The following is a 16,116-nucleotide window of genomic DNA, read 5'->3' as shown; positions in this document are numbered from 1 at the left end:
AGGACAGAAATCTACAAGGACAGAAACAAATGAAGCCCTCCTAGCAACATCAATAATCTGACCAAGTTTAAACTTGCACAGGTGAATCAGAAAGTATGCTGTCAACTTCGGGTTTTTTGGAAGTGAAATAATAGACCATAACAGTTTGTCTAAAAACTTTTGTAGTGACCCACATACCTTAGTGTTGAGTATCACTATGGTCACCTTTGAAGTTCTCCCCTTGGGAAGCTATGCACCTAGATCAGGTGCACCCTTCAAGGCAGTTTTTCTTTTTTTCTGGAATGGCCATCAAAGCTGTTATCATGGCCTGAATGTCATCAAAATGTCCTCCTTTCTATATTTTCTTTATCTGTGGGTAAAGTCACTAGGGGCTAGGTCAGATGAATAGAGAAAGTGTTCCAATATGGTTATTTGTGTTCTGGCTAAAAAATTTCATCACAGATAGTGCCATGTGAGCTGGTTCATTGTCATGATGCAAGAGCCATGAGATGTTGGCCAAGATTTTTAATTAAGATTTTCCTCAGTGTTTCTCTACTGATGTTACTTGGTCTGCCATGCTTCTCACAGTCAACTGATGATTCTGATGCTCAATTCAATGAACTTTTGCAATATTTCTGTCAGTTCTGCTCATTGCTGGCTTCCCTGATCTCCTTTTATCAGGGACATGTTTGCTTCCTGCAGAACAACATTTCACCATTTTGAAATTGCCATTTCTTTGTGGCATTATCCCATGGATTAACATGTCCCTGATTTCACTTCCACTCTTGCCAAACTTAACAAGAAATACACACAAGTTTGCTTGAATTGTTGCTCTAATTCAAGCTCCGACATTCTCACGACAGTGTACAAAAAACATGCAACAACAATGATGAACACACTCAGCAAGACACTGCCACACATCAGCACGAACCCAGCTGTGAGACACTAATATACCAAGGTTATTAAACCTTACTGTATTATTTGTACAGTGCTGCCAATGTAAGCACATGGTGGCAAGTTTGTGAACTTAATTGTCAGTTCTCATATGTAATCTATGTGTATGTACATAAGTACACACAAAAAATAAATCACAGTATCACAAATGTTATATTCATTTTTATATCCCTTATACCCAGCATGGTGCTGGCAAGGAGTAGATGCTTAAAATTCATTTCTGTAGAGTGAGTAAATATCTGAATTGATAAAAAATATAACTATGATATATGATATAATGATATAAGATAATGTGACCTACTAGCACCCCAGCAGAAATACTGCAGCTTCATTAGCAATCCATACTACAGCAGAGAGCACATATGTCAAATGCCATCTGGGAAATGTTTAGCTATTTGCATTCATACTTTTGTCAACTCCTAAGAAATAAAACTAACACTACGGAGCACATAATTTTAAAAAGACCTTTTAATCAGGGTCTTGGGAATTATGATGGGGAGACACAGCCAATAATTAAATTGTGTTGCATTCAGGCAGGGTTTTGTGAGAGCTGACAAGGGGGCTGTCGAGAGTCTGTGTGTCTTTAGCACAGTCTGTGATTGGCGCTGGCTGGTCAGCAGTGGGATGTCTGTAGTTGATGCTCAGTTTAGCTGGTCACAGTTGTCTCCCCAGGAGGTTAATGAGTTGGCTCAGCATGAACAGTTGGCATCAAATGAAGCTGGTTTTGTGATTTGTCCCAGCTTGACAGGTCAAATTTCACTGGGTGTGTCGGTGACTGGGTCTCACTCCTCGTGCCTTCCTGGCTCCTTGCAGATCTTCGAGTAAGATCAACTTTATTCTGGATTTTCTTTTTCACACCTTGTTATCTTTCTCATAAAATAATTTTGAGACAAATCTGAAACACATAAAGCAGTACATTTAAAAATTTTAAAAATCAAATAATAATAACCACAGTTTAAAGGAATAGGTAATTAGAATACTGGGATGATAAATTTCTGAAATAAAAGGCAAAAGTCAGGTCTGTTTCATAACCTAAAGCAAAACAATGAATACTTGGAATAAAGTAGGTGAGAAAGAAGACAGGAAAGATATAAATGAAAAGGAAAGTCGGATGCAACTTTCAATTCCTTTGCAACTCCTGCTTGTTCTTGAATCAACTTCCTTATGTTAAACATAAACTTCCAGACACAGATGCCTCCCTCCTTCCTCTCCCTGGTCCAGCCCCCAAGGGGGTCCATCCCCCTGTCTGGTAAGAGTACATTCTTCCTTCCTACATTCACTCTCCTGCTCCCTATTTTTTTTACCTTTCCCAAAATGAGCAGGCTCACAATGCCTAAGAAGTATGTGCCTTTATCAATGTCAGGAATCACTGCAAAACAATCACAGTGGCCATTCTTCATGGCCGCCATGAAAAGACTGAGCAGGCAATGTGGGTAGTCAGGATGTGCCCTCTCAGCACCCAAATGGGAACAAAATTCTGGGGAATAAATATGTGAAGTTTAGAACCAGACTTTCACAGAAACATCACGTCCTAAGGAATAGTATTGGTTCCAAGAAGGAATCATTCCATATCTAAAATGATTCCAAGTGAATGGAGGAAGCCAGCCTGTTTCAAGTTGGTGGCCTGGCACCATGACAGGAGAAAGACTTTGAGCAGATGACGGATGGAGCCCTTTAATGGCGGAGTGGGGGATTTGAGAGCAAGAATGAGACTGTGTCCCCAGCGCTGTCAGGGGAGGCCCATGGAGATAATCTTGAGTACTCCAGTCCACCTGGTGGGTGTACTTCTGGTAAGTCACTAATTTGTCATTTTGGCCGCTGTATCAGCATTCCAGGGGCAGCCAAATGGAGGCTGCCTTCACTCTCTAAAGTTGAGTTTGTTTCTTTTTGATTGCAGTAGATGGATGCTGCCAGCCTCCAACAAAGACAAGACAAGGAAATGGTTTCACTCCCTTCTTCTGACCAAATACAGTGACAAGCAACATCAGAGATTGTCCCCACCCCTCCTACTCCATCCCTGAGCTGTTGACATTTCACCTTTGAAGGGTCTTGACTCCCAAAACAAGGCTTGTTCACTCAGAGGCGAGTATTCAGCGGACCCCTGAGGGGTGGCCTGTGACTTACAGATAAAGAGAGAAAGGTGTCCTTTCTCTCTCTGAGTCCTCTCTCTAAGGACTCTCTCTGAGTCCTTTTCATTGATCTAATGGCAGAAACTACAAGCCCATCTGAGGTATTACCATGACTGACCTTTCCAAAGATTCTGTAGAACAGCAAGTTCTTGTATTAAACTCTTATATGCTGAGAATAGCTAGAGTGGAATCTCTTTCCCACAACTGAATCCTGATGGATCAATACACCAAGGGAAGTAGAATTCATTACTCGGAGGTGTCAGGGTCTTTGGCCTCATGAAGGAGGTTTCTCCAAAGATTTCTTTTCCATGGTTGGTGGGAGGTATCCCTAAGAGACTGAGCAAAACCAAGTTTCTAAATCTGAAGCTGAAAGCCAGTCTGGTTCTGTAGTCAGTGAGGCACTTGTAAGTTGTCTCCTTAGATGACATCTCATTTATCTAACCACAAATGTTAAGTTTATAATATGCTGTAAACAACACATCATATGAGGCAAGCATTAGTATTTTTATCCCCATTTACAGGCGAGCCTTTACTGAGAATCAGAAGGTAGGTGGCTTATCCATAGTTCCGAAGTTGGTAGTGCGGCCACGTGGACCTACACCTGGGGTGGGCCATGGATATCAGCGTTCATTGTTCCTGGCAACCATCAGTGTAGATTTCATTTCTGACAACATTGTATTTCTTGATCTAGGTCCCAGTTGCTAGGTAATTCTGCCTATCTATTTTTATGCCTATATTTACAACTTTGACAAATGTCAAAATAAAACAAAGCCCACAAAGAAAAGTATCTTTTTGAGAGAAAAAACTGCTAATAATGAGAGATAGAACTGACTTCATCAATTTTCAACATTGACTTTAAATACAGTAGTAAACTCTAGAACCGTTCTCATAATAGTCATGAGTGGGGACAGGAAGAAAACCTGTTTACCATGTTACACTTTCACATTCCAGTCTCATGAAATGTCACTTTGCAGCAAGAGCTGTCACCAATTTCAGGTCACAGAAAGTGGTGGGTAATAAAATTTTTTTCCAAAGAAATTGTAGAATTATTGCTTATATTCATAAATAAAAGGATATATTTTTAAACATAGAATTAAAAAGTTGTGGAATTTCCATTTCCCACAAATGGCGTGCATTCCCATCCATGTTCTGCAAAGGAAGGGGACTGTGCCCTTCTGTCTCCTCCAGTGAGAGTATGTCTCTTCTGCACAGAAGCCAGCTCTGCTGTCTGTGGGCGCTGGCTCAGCCTGAGACATCTCTCGGCTGATTATGGAGCTCTGCAGGGCCCAGCTCTGTGTCAGTGGGGTTAACCATTTAATGGCATAATCAATTTTCTTTGTCAGTTTCTGTGGTTTATCTGATTACAAACTCCTTCCTCTCTAAATTTCACTTTACATAATAATCAGACAGGAGATTCAACCATCATCGGGTGCTCCTTCTGCAATGACTTTTACTCTGTGTTGTGAGATGGGCAGTCAGTCCCTCTGTGTCACCTGGGGGTTCATTACCACGGGGATGCTTGGCTTCTGCCTGCTGAATTTCCTTGAAGCCCGTTCTAGAAAGCCCAGAAGGTAGGAGTAGGGGGGCATTTAGACATAGACTCCCCTCATATTTCTTTGGCAAGAAGCAGAGTTTCAGCTCCTTTTAATAGCCATTCTCGATTAAAGGCCTAATATATTCTAGGCCCTGTTCATCTACAGTTTTGTTTTTATTATTAGATCAACCCTCCAAAGGTAGACATTATCTGGGTTTTTTGTTTGTTTGGGGTTTTTTTTATTCTAAGCCAATTATCTTGGAGGTTTATGGTGGTTGTTGTCATTGTTGTTTGAGACAGGGCCTTGTGCTGTTGCCTGGGCTAGAGTGCAGTGACATCATTTTAGCTCACAGCAACCTCAAACTCCTGGGCTCAAGCAATCCTCTTGCCTAAGCCTCCCAAGTAGTTGGGACTATAGGTGCCTGCCATAAAGCCTAGCTAATTTTTCTCTTTTTTTGTAGAGATAGAGTGTCACTCTTGCCCAAGCTGGTCTCAAACACCTGAGCTGGAATGATCCCCCCTGCCTCAGCCTCCCAAAGTGCTAAGATTACGAGTGTGAGGACATTGCACCCAGCTACCCTGATTTTTACAGCAGAAAAATCTGAGAACTAGTGAGGTGAAGTAACCTGCTGGGTCAAGCAAGTCTAGTTGATTCCAACATGCTCGCCTGTTCACCTGCATGCCAGGCTCCCCCTCCTGTTTGTCTCTGCTTCTGGGGCTTCTGGCTCCAGAGACCTGGCTCCCCAGGGAGTCTCCCTGCCCCTGCCCCTGCCCCACTGTCTTCTCCCAAGTCCAACCCAAACAGATCCTGCTCTGACTCACGGCTCCCCTGGTGTTTAAGAGCCTCAGTTTCCTCCGTGCTCGTTGCCTGGCTTCTTAGCCCCTTTTGGAGCTTCCCAAGGGCAGAAACCATCTGTGTCTGAGAACTCGGCTGCCCACTGGGCACATGGTGGTCAGGCATGGGGGGACCTGTGCTTGGGCTTTCATTGCCTGTGACTGACTTCAAATAGCTATGCACTTTGCAGGTGAATTTTAATCTTTGTTCACATTCTTAACCTCTCCACTTTACAAGGTGCCTGCTTCCTGGGGTTCATGTTCTCTTCCTGGAGAAGATCTGAGGAGTCCTTGAGAAGGGTCAGATCCATAATCCTTCGTGTCCCTTTGCTGGGCAGGGCATGCGGTGTCTTCCCCACCATCCTAGCAGAACCCTATAGACCCAAGTATCAGGAGCCTTAAAGACAGACAGAGAATGAGAGTCAGGCTTGGGTTTTGCTCTGGTGTTTTCTCATCTAACAATTTGCAATTATCAAGGGATAATTTGCTAATGAGCCCATGTGCAGCTTTGCCAGGACACTCCTTTCTCCGCCTTCTGATAACACCTGTGCGAAGATGATCACCATGGCATGGCCTTGCCTTTTATTGAAGATTCTTGAGCACATGGTCTGGGTCTTAAGCTTGCACTGGAAGAAAGATCTTGGAGCTTTATAGGAGAGGGTGCTTCGAGGCTGCCCAGGGCAAAGTGTGGGGAGCCTCTTGATTAGATAGCCACACGGAGCCAGAAGAGTGTGGGAAAGACCCCAGCTTCAGAGTCTTTGAATCACCTGCCTTTCATGGCTACAGAATTCATCATCGCAGCCCTAAATCATCACAGCCCTGGTGAACCTGTCGGGACAACAAAGTGACCCTGTGTCTCCTCTCAGCACCTGCCTGTCCAGCACTGTGCAGTCTGCTCTGGAGAAGGACGGAAAGGTGTGGACAGGGAGTGGGGCCTTACGTGCCCACCGGGAGAGCCAATTGCAGCTGCCCCCTCACCTGGGTTACCTCAGAGGGGAATGCCCAAGAAGGACATCAAACATAGATGTCACACAGGATGACAGCACCCCAGTACTTCTGTGTCAGGGCAGCCTGGCCAGGACACTGCCAGGTATGGCAGCCTGACCAGGTGCCTGACCACTCACAGCAGCCAGCGACAGAGGACCTGAGAGGAAGCCAGAGTGGCCAGCAGGTGGGGAGCAACGAGTGAGGCTCAGGGAGCAGGGCAGGCAGTCCCCAGGACGCTTGGGTAGACTGGGGCTGTGGTAACAAAGTCCTGAAAACTAGGCAGCTAAAACCAGGGAAATGTGTGGGCCCGCTGCTCGGGAGACTGGAAGTCCAGGATTAAGATGTCTGCAGGGCTGTGCTCCCTCTGAGGGTTACAGGGAAGGGTCAGGCCTCTGCCCCGGCTCCCGGCACATTGTTGGCTATGGCAGCAGGACTCCAGTCTTTACGTCACGTCTCCCAGTCTTCACGTCATGTCTCCCTGTGAGCGCTTGTTTCTTCATCTGGCCACCTCCTCCTCCTCTTCTTCTTCTTTTTGTTTTTTGAAACAGTCTTATTATGTCGTCCTCAGTGGAGTACTGTGGTGTTGCACCTCACAGCAACCTCAAACTCTTGGGCTCAAGTGACTCTCTTGCCTCAGCCTCCCAAGTATCTGGGACTACAGGCACCTGCCACAACGCCTGGCTATTTTTTGTTGCAGTTGTCATTGTTGTTTAACTGGCCCAGGCTGGGTTGAACCCGCCAGCCTTGGTGTATGTAGCTGGTGCTGTAATCACTGTGCTGTGGGCGCTGAGCCCACCTGCTGTTCTTTTTATGGGGAAGTTGGTCATGTGGGATCAGGGCCCAACCTATGCAATGTGATATCATCTTGACTCATTTTAGCCAATGATCATATATCCAATTGAGGTCTTATTCTGAGCTGCTGGAGTTAGGATGTCAACAACAAAAATGGGGTGACATAATTCAACCCCGTACAAAGTCTATATTTGTGGAGAACAATCTGTGAATCAAAAGGCAGGATCCCTGGTAGCAAACTGGGGACGGGGTGTGGCAAGGGTCAGAGTAAATGGTTCAGGAATAAGGTGAACTAACCCTTCAGAGGACTTGGGACTGCTTCCTCCTCATGGTGGCTGCAGGACATGGTGAGATTTTTTAAGAGGACCCAATGCAGCCTTCCTGTAGATATGGGGTATGCTGGGTGGTCTTGAGGTGCTCCTTAGTCCAAGGTCATCTGAAATGCATGGGCCTGAGCCAGGTGCCAGGACCTGGGGTCACAATGGTGACGGGGAAAGTCCACTGCTGCCTCTGAGGAGCGTATAGTTGTAGATTAAATGTAAACATTTTTACAGTGTTCAAAGATAGTGCCTTTATTTTTTTAACCACATGTTTATTTGGGGCTAGAGGGAAAGTTAAAACACAGTGAAACAATCAACCCAGCACTAAAGTTGCAGAATAAAATGTGTGAGATGTCTGTCAGCTTTCTGCTGGATTCAGAACAAACAGGAATGGGCTAATAGGGAAGAAAGTAGTGGTAGCAGGGGCCAGAGAGGGATGGCAATGCGGTCGGGGGCTGGGGGTTGTCTCTCAGTACATTGTTTTATGTTTAAGGAAACATCTCTGTTATGAGGCTTGCCAGTGGTGGGAGGCAGTGGCATTTATGTCTTGCTTGAGAGTTAAGCCCATACCTCCCTGCTCAAAGCTACCCTCATTAACAATCATTCACTCATAGACATTTATGTAATAGGGTCTCTTATTAATGAGTTAAATTTAATACAAGGCAGTGTGTTGGGGAAAGCATGGACCTTTGAGCCAGATGCACCCGTCTCCTGTCTAACATCACTCTGTGTCCCCATTCAGGAGGTTGAGCCTTCTGTTTCCTGTTGGTAAGACAGGAATAATAATAAACATTTTCCAGAATTATTATGAAGATAAGACAAGAACAGCATTCAAGAACCTGCCCCAATCCTGACATACAGCAAATACCTTAAGAAAATTTTTTCTGGGCTTGCACAAATACACCTGCTCCTGTTTGGGTCTCACAGAGGGGAGTCCAGGGCAAGAGACTGGGTAGGGAGAGGGACAGACTCGGTGATCCAGAGGCACAGGACCCTCCAGGTGAGCAGCTCATCTGGAAGAATATCAGAACCATGATCAGAGTGAGCCCAAGAAACCAGACAGGCCACGATGGCAGGAGTCTATTACCCAAATACCTTTGAATCCAGCCATTTCTCTCAACCTTGCACCACTGTCTAAGCTACAGGCACCTGAGCTCCTCCAAGGGCCTCCTGACCTGTCTCCCTGCCTTGCTTTCTGTAGGAAGAAAGATCCTTAGAGATGCAAACTCTGGGCTTAGAGCCTCTGGATGGCTGTCAGTTGCCTTTATATAAAGTCACATTTCCTGCCACAGCCTACAGCAGCTGCTGGACGGGGGCCCCCTCCATCTCTCCTGCAGCCACTTTGGTGCGACTGCTCTGAATAATCAGTTCCTCCACTGGACCATGTGCTTAGAGCAGAGGAATCTGTCACAGATTCTGTCCCCTGTGCTTAGAGCAGTCTTCTTGCCCCTCCTCCTCCTTTCTGGTGTCTTTCTTCCTCTTTCAGACTCCTGATTATGTATTTATACATATTTCTTCCTCCAGGAAGCCTTCCTTGATGAATCATCCAACCCAAGACTGAGTTGATATCTATTCTAATCTCTAAGTTGCTTGAAGGCATCTCACACCATAGGTGTCACACAGTGGTGGCATTTGGTGAAATTTTGCTAATCAAATTAACCTAGGAGATAGCAGGCTCCATTGGCAGAATAAGTTGAGATAATTTCCTGGGTTTTGTCCACCTGTGTCAGGGTTCCATCAAATAACAGATGATTCAATAAACCAGGGTAACCCAACAGAGTGTAATGAAGGGACTTTTCTACAAAGGGGTCGGGAAATCCCATCTCCCATCTGGCCAAGTCCAATGGCAGCCATGGCACAAGGAGCCAGTCGAGTGGTCACAGCTGTGCTGGATGACAGCAGAGTGAGGGTGGTGTGTACACCTGCAGGGCACACAGAATACCCAGCGCACTTCTCCTACATCATCACAGTAGGATTCCCTGACCTTTATCCCTCAAAATGTAACATGTTGCCCTGTGCATTGAGTGGAGATTAAATATAAATGGTTTGTAAAATACATCGTCATTGATTTGAAAAGATTAAGATTTTTTAAAAGTTTAGTTTTATTTGGACTCAGTGTTTTATTTGAAGTTTACTAAAAGTAGCTTTTAAATGTTGATTTTAAGCTTTGTGATTTGTCCTGAACAACTCAGCCTCCCATCTGCAGGTGGATTTGCCCACTACCAAACAGGCTGAGGTCAGAGCAAAGGCCTTTTATCTGCACTGAGAGGCGTCCCTGGCTGAGGCAGGAACAAATCAGCAGGGACAGATATGACAGATTCCTCTGTCAATTAGTCCTGGAAATTCGATGCAGGGCCCAGAGAGGGCTTGCAGTTTGAGGGTTAGTCTCTTGCCATTTGGTGTCAGTGGAGAATTAGGATTCTTCCAGCTCCAACAGACGCATATTTCTTAATTTGTGAGTCTCTAAATAGCCCTGGTCTGCTGAACACCCTTCCCTTCCCTGTGCTGTGATCGTTGAAAAGCCAGACAGTGGCAAAGGCTCCTTGTGTGCACTAGTGCTTGCAACACCCCCTGCTGTGTCTGTGTTAGGTGCTGAGTCTGTCAGCTCAGAGTGCTAATGAGTTAAGTTTGCAGGGCCTGATGCTACCAGGCCTCCCCCAATCAAAAGGAAACCTAATATCCACACAGAATCAGAGGAACCGTAACTGAAGGATTCTGTGTCTGCCACCTGCTTCATTCTCCACCCAAGCTCAAGCTTTGCCTCCTTTAGAGAATCCAGTCACACAATTGTGACCACAGATCTGTTCTGTTTGGGGTCTGCTTTAGAAAACTGTGGACATCTTTGCTTAGGGTTGGTTACAGCTCCCTTAGCTGGGGAGCACATGTGTGGACTGAATGTGTCCCCTCAAAATTCAAATATTGAAGCCCTAATCCCCAATGTGATGGTAATAGGAGGTGGGGTCTTTGGGAAGAAATCAGGTCAGGAGGGTGGAACCCTCATAATGGAATTAGTGCCCTTATAAGCAAAGACACAATAGAGATGATCTCTCTGCCAGATGAACACACAGCAAGAAGGCACCATCTGCAAACCTGGAATTGAGCCCTCACCAAACACTCGGACTGCTGGTATTTCAGCTGTGGGCTTCTCAGCTCCCAGACTATGAATGATAAATGCTTGTCATTTAAACCATCCAGACTTACCTTGTTATAACAGCCCATCTTATTCTCTTTTGTTCTGCTATAACAAAATGCCAGAGCCTGGGTAATTGATAAAGAACAGAGATTTATTTCTTACAGTTCTGGAGGCTGAGAAGTCCAAGGTTGAGGGGCTGCATCTGGTGAGTGCCTTCTTCTGTTTCATCTGAAACAGAAGGGGGGAAATGGAAAGGCAAGAGAGCAGCGGGGGAGGGGGGAGAGCGCACACACACTTGAGTGGGAGCTGAATTTACTTTTGCAACAAAGTCTCCTGGGAAAGTACGAGCCCCTTGGCTCAGCACCTGTAGCTCAGCAGCTAGGGCACTAGCCACATACACCAGAGCTGGTGGTGGGTTCAAACCCAGCCTGGGGCCTGCCAAACAACAATGACAATTACAACAAAAGACATACCTGGGCTTTGTGGCGGGCACCTGTAGTCCCAGCTCCTTGAGAGGCTGAGGCAAGAGAATCGTTTAAGCCCAAGACTTTGAGGTTGTTGTGAGCTGTGAGGCCACAGTATTCTTCTGAGGGTGATATAGTGAGACTCTGTCTCAAAAAAAAAAAAAAAAAAAAATGAACCCCGTCCCCTGGAAAGGACAGAGGAATCCATTTAGGAGGGCAGAGCCCCTATGACCTAATCAACCCTTAAAGTTCCCACCTCTCAATACTGCTGCACTGGGGATTAAATTTCCAGTACATGAACTTGAAACCGTGCCACAGCCCAAACTGACTAAGATGGAAGTGCGCAGGGCATATGTGGTGGACACTCTGTGAAACTATTTTCTTTTTTTTTTATTTATTTATGTTTTATTAATTGATAGCTGTATACATTTATGCGTGCATGGGGTACAGTGTAGTGTTTTCATATACAATTTGAAATACTTTCATCAAGCTGGTTCACATAGATTTTATGTCATTTGCTTTGTCATTGGAAACTATTTTCTACGACTCCTTGAGCAAATCGGTTTCTCTGTCTGGTGTGCCTAGGACCCTAAGAAGCTGCGGCTACTCAGGAAATTGGCCCAGATATATGTAAATGTTGATGTTTCTGTTCCATGTGGCTTGTAGGAGAGCAGCTTAGGGGAACACACCTGGGAGTGAAGGGAGGGAAGAACGTTCGCTTTGTGTTAGGGGCCCTGGCTTCTCCTCCCACAATGAGGGGTCCAGCTGACATCAGTTGAGGCCGATGCTGGGGAGTGGGCAGGCCGGCATTTGTCATGGGGACCCACAGACGTGCAGGGAGCGGAAGGTGCCCTACAGAACCTGGGGCCTCAAATGCACTGACCCTACTGTGTCAGTGCTTCCTGTGGAGGCTGGAAGTCTGACAGGCAGGACATCGTGGAGGGTGGACAGGGTAGGGGGCGGGGTGAGAGGCAGATAGCTTTGGAGGCAAAAGAACTAGACACCGATTCCAGGGCTGTGACCAGGACAGGTCACTCAGCCTGCCCTCAACCTCTATGCCACCTATAAAGCAGGGGATCATGACACCTCCCTCCTAAGTTTTGGTGAGGACCAGAGATACATACACAGGGCACAGTAGGTTCTCAGTAAATGGTCACAATTGCTATAATTTATTTATTAATTGTTTTTTTGGAGACAGAGTCTCAGTTTGTCACCTTTGGTAGAGTGTCGTGGTATCACAGCTCACAGCAACCTCAAACTCCTGGACTCAAGAGATTCTCCTGCCTCAGCCTCCTAAGTAGCTGGGACTACAGGAGCCCACAATAACACCCAGCTATTTTTAGAGACAAGGTTTCACTCTGGTTCAGGCTGGTCTTGAACCTGTGAGCTCAGGTAATCCACCCACCTCAGCCTCCCAAGTGCTGAGATTATAGGCGTGAGCCACCGTGTGTGGCCCACATTTGCTGTTGTTAATCACAGGAATCAGGGAACTGGGCAGGGTGCATCTGCGGCATCCACAGTGTTTTCTGATGGAAGAGGGAAATTGTAAAAATACTATCAGTTGGGGACCCTGTGTCATTTATTAGGAAGTGTCTCCATGTTTAGGTGCCTGTGGGGATCAATAGGGCAAAGTCCAGGCCTCTCCCTGGAAGGCTCCCTGGGCAGGCAGAGGACCTCAGGGTGACCAGATGAAGGCCATGTCTTTAGAGTCCATGCAGGATTTGAGCTGTGGAAGCTTTGAGATAAGAAAAAAGAAAAATTAATTAACTTGTCAGATCCTTCCTCTTGCCACAAATGCAATTGATTCTTGCACAGCTAATCTCGTTTCCCAGGAGTGGCCTCTTGTTCCTTCTTCTCTTCACCTCCAGGGCGCACTCTGGTGAGCTGGGGGTCACAGTAGAGGCTGGGGACTGTCCTGCACAGTCCAGCTCTCTCAGTCATCTGTGTGTGGGGAGGAGGGGGCCTGAAACTTAACATGTGCAAGGCGAGGGGCTTTCCCTTTGGCAGCTAGACGGATGCCGAATGCTAACTTTGTAAATTGTTTTATTTTTATAAAAGCATTTAATAAGATGCAATCACCTTTTCAAAAATGTAAGTAAAATTTTCCGCTTTACTTAAATAATGTTTGCTTTTGTTTAACCATGAGTTATAACCTATTTGTTTTTAAATTTAGGTGATTTTTATATTTTAGGCCAAACACAACTGTTTTGAAAATATAAACTAATTTTAATTTACAGCTCTGTAAGTTAAAATGTATTCAGGTTTTGTACCCTTTGAATCACTTTATAATATGTGTATGTATATGTACATATATATGTTTGTGTCTATATGTACATGTACATGTGTGTATATATATGTACATGTATATATATATATATATATATGGTTTTCAGTCCTTTGAACTAGTCACCTTGAGTGCACTTGGGACTGTGATAGGTACAAGATGCACACAAACAGAGCTCAAAAAAGTGAAAAAGATGAAAAAACGCAAATAGAAAAAAATATATTTTTTTGAGATGGAGTCTCACTTCTGCCCTAGGTAAAGTGCTGTGGCATCATAGCTCACATCAACCTCAAACTCCTGGGCTTAAGCAATTCTCTTGCCTCAGCCTCCCAAGTAGCTGAGGCTACAGGTGTCTGCCATAATGCCTGGCTATGTTTTTTGGGTTTTTTTTTTTTTTTGCAGTTTTTGGCCAGGGCTGGGTTTGGACCTGCTACCTCCAGCATTTGGGGCCAGCGCCCTACTCCTTTGAGCCACAGGCACCGCCCATGCTATTTTTAGAGACAGGATCATGCTCTGGCTCAGGCTGGTCTCAAACCTTGAGCTCAAGGCAATCCACCCTCCTCGGCCTCCCAAGTGCTAGGGTTACAGGTGTGAGCCACTGAGCTCAGAACAAATAGAAAATCTTTAAGGGGTCAGCCTTTTTAATTTTTAAAAACTTGAAATGAAATTCAGCACACCTCTGTATTCAGTGGGTGAGCATGGGCCTTTGAAAATTTATAGATGGATGTAACCAATCACTTAATGAAGACTTAATTACTAATAAGCAGGAAAAGTATTCTTAAAAAATGAATGGTTTGAATAGATCAGATAAGTTCCCTCACACTTCACATTCTTCCCTTTGGGAAGTTTACTTACAGTCTCAACAACGAGAATTCTTCTCTTCGGTTCTGCTCTTGTTTTAGGGCCCCGTAAATGTTCAGGTTGGTCCCAGTCCTCCCGGATCCCAGTCAGCAAACCTGCCCTGCTGATTTGGTCCAGGGCCACCACTCCCTGCATCAGACCCTCTCTCTTGGAAAACGTCCATTGAAGATACATGGAGGCAGAGTCCGTTAGCTAACAGCACAATCCGGTAAGATAAGGAATCACATCTGATTTCAAAGTCCCTCGCCCAGTGTTTTCAACAAAATAAACCTCAATAAACTTTTAAAATTTAATTGAAAATTGTAAATAAGTTTGCGGTCTCCTTGGCGGGAAGATTCACCTCCTCCTTAAACAAGGGCACGTTGTACGTTGCTGCCATAGTGGCAGATACTGAAAGGGACTGGAAGGGAAGACAGGGTGGGTGTTTAGTCTGTTGGAGAAGACAGATGTGCCTGGAGAAAGCACAGAGGACCACCAACAGCCAAGTGCACACCCCGCTTCTCACAGAGGGAGGAGACCTGCCTGGAGAAGGGGCAGGAGATGCTCTGGGTCCTCCCGCCCGGCTCCCTACAGCCTTCATGGGCATTCCTCCCTGCCTGCCTTCCTCACTCCGTCTCTCTTCCCTAAGTGACCAAACCCTGCAGGTTTAGGTGGGATAAACCATGAGCGTCTCAACAGGAAGAGGCAATATTCAAATGAATGGAAATTCAGAGGAGGAAGACTGCATTACTAAAGCTTAGCTAAAAAGAAAAAAAAAAAACCCTGATGAATGTTCTCATCCCCAGAGAAATGAGCTTGTGCTGGAGCATCTGGGATGTAAGCGTGGTTTTCTGAGATGTTAGTTGGGGCTGTGAAAAATCCCACCAAACAGGCTGAGAAGCTGCAGTTGCAGATGCGTGGAAGTCTCACAGATTCCTACAGAAATAGAGCATTTAAAATTAACTCGGTGTAAAAATGATCAGGGCTCTGGAGCTGATTCACTATCTATGGACCTCTTTACTCAATTTAGTTCTTCTTGAGGAAGTCTATCCTGCATCGGGTTCCAGATTCACTTCTGGCCCCATCCAGGTAACTGTGACTCTGGCCTCCCTGGAGTCCACATAGGTCCTGCCACCTTCATCCCTTAACCTGCAGGGGCTTTGACCTCTGATCCTGTGTGTCATCTGCACCTGTCAGGCAAAACTTTTAGGTTCCTCCATCAGAGTATCTTGCACCTTCCTACTGAAGCCCAGTTCTCGGTAAGTAAAAAATGAGCCAGTCATTGTTTTTAAAAAGTTGGGTGAAAGTATAAACAAAAGCATTAGAGTCTCAGTTAAGAAAGCTGATGACGGGGTGGCACCTGTGGCTCAAAGGGGTAGAGCACCAGCCCCATATGCCAGAGGTGGTGGGTTCAAACCTAGCCCTGGCCAAAAACTGCAAAAAAAAAAAGCTGATGACTTTCCACTAATCATGCTGTTTTGTGTTTATAAAGTAATATCATGGAAACAAATTCATTCTGAGACATACGATGCACAGGAAGTGTGACATTCCTTCATTCCTCTCAGTCTGTGCAAGCCTGCCTCCTTCGAGGGTAATGGTTACACGGCATTTGTGCCAGGTAGGAGAGGGTGCTAGGATCAGTGCTAAGGCTCTGTCTCTCCCTGTGGCCAGTAGCCTCCATCATCAGGATCCCCCAACCAAGTGTGTGCAGGCCTCAGCTGCAATTCATCCTCCCAGACTCAGGGAATCCTATGACCCTGTTGGCAGGGCATCTCCCAGCCAAGCTTTACAGACTTCCTCTTCTGGGGCAAACCAGCCCCAGGCATTATAAAGCTGAACTTTTTTTTTTTTTTTTTTTTTTTTATT

This window comes from Otolemur garnettii, unplaced genomic scaffold (assembly GCF_000181295.1).
Source record: "Otolemur garnettii isolate 467f Iridium unplaced genomic scaffold, OtoGar3 scaffold00120, whole genome shotgun sequence".
Taxonomy (NCBI): Eukaryota; Metazoa; Chordata; class Mammalia; order Primates; family Galagidae; genus Otolemur; species Otolemur garnettii.
The sequence above is the reverse complement of the archived record's forward strand: the minus strand, read 5'-3'. Positions refer to the sequence as shown.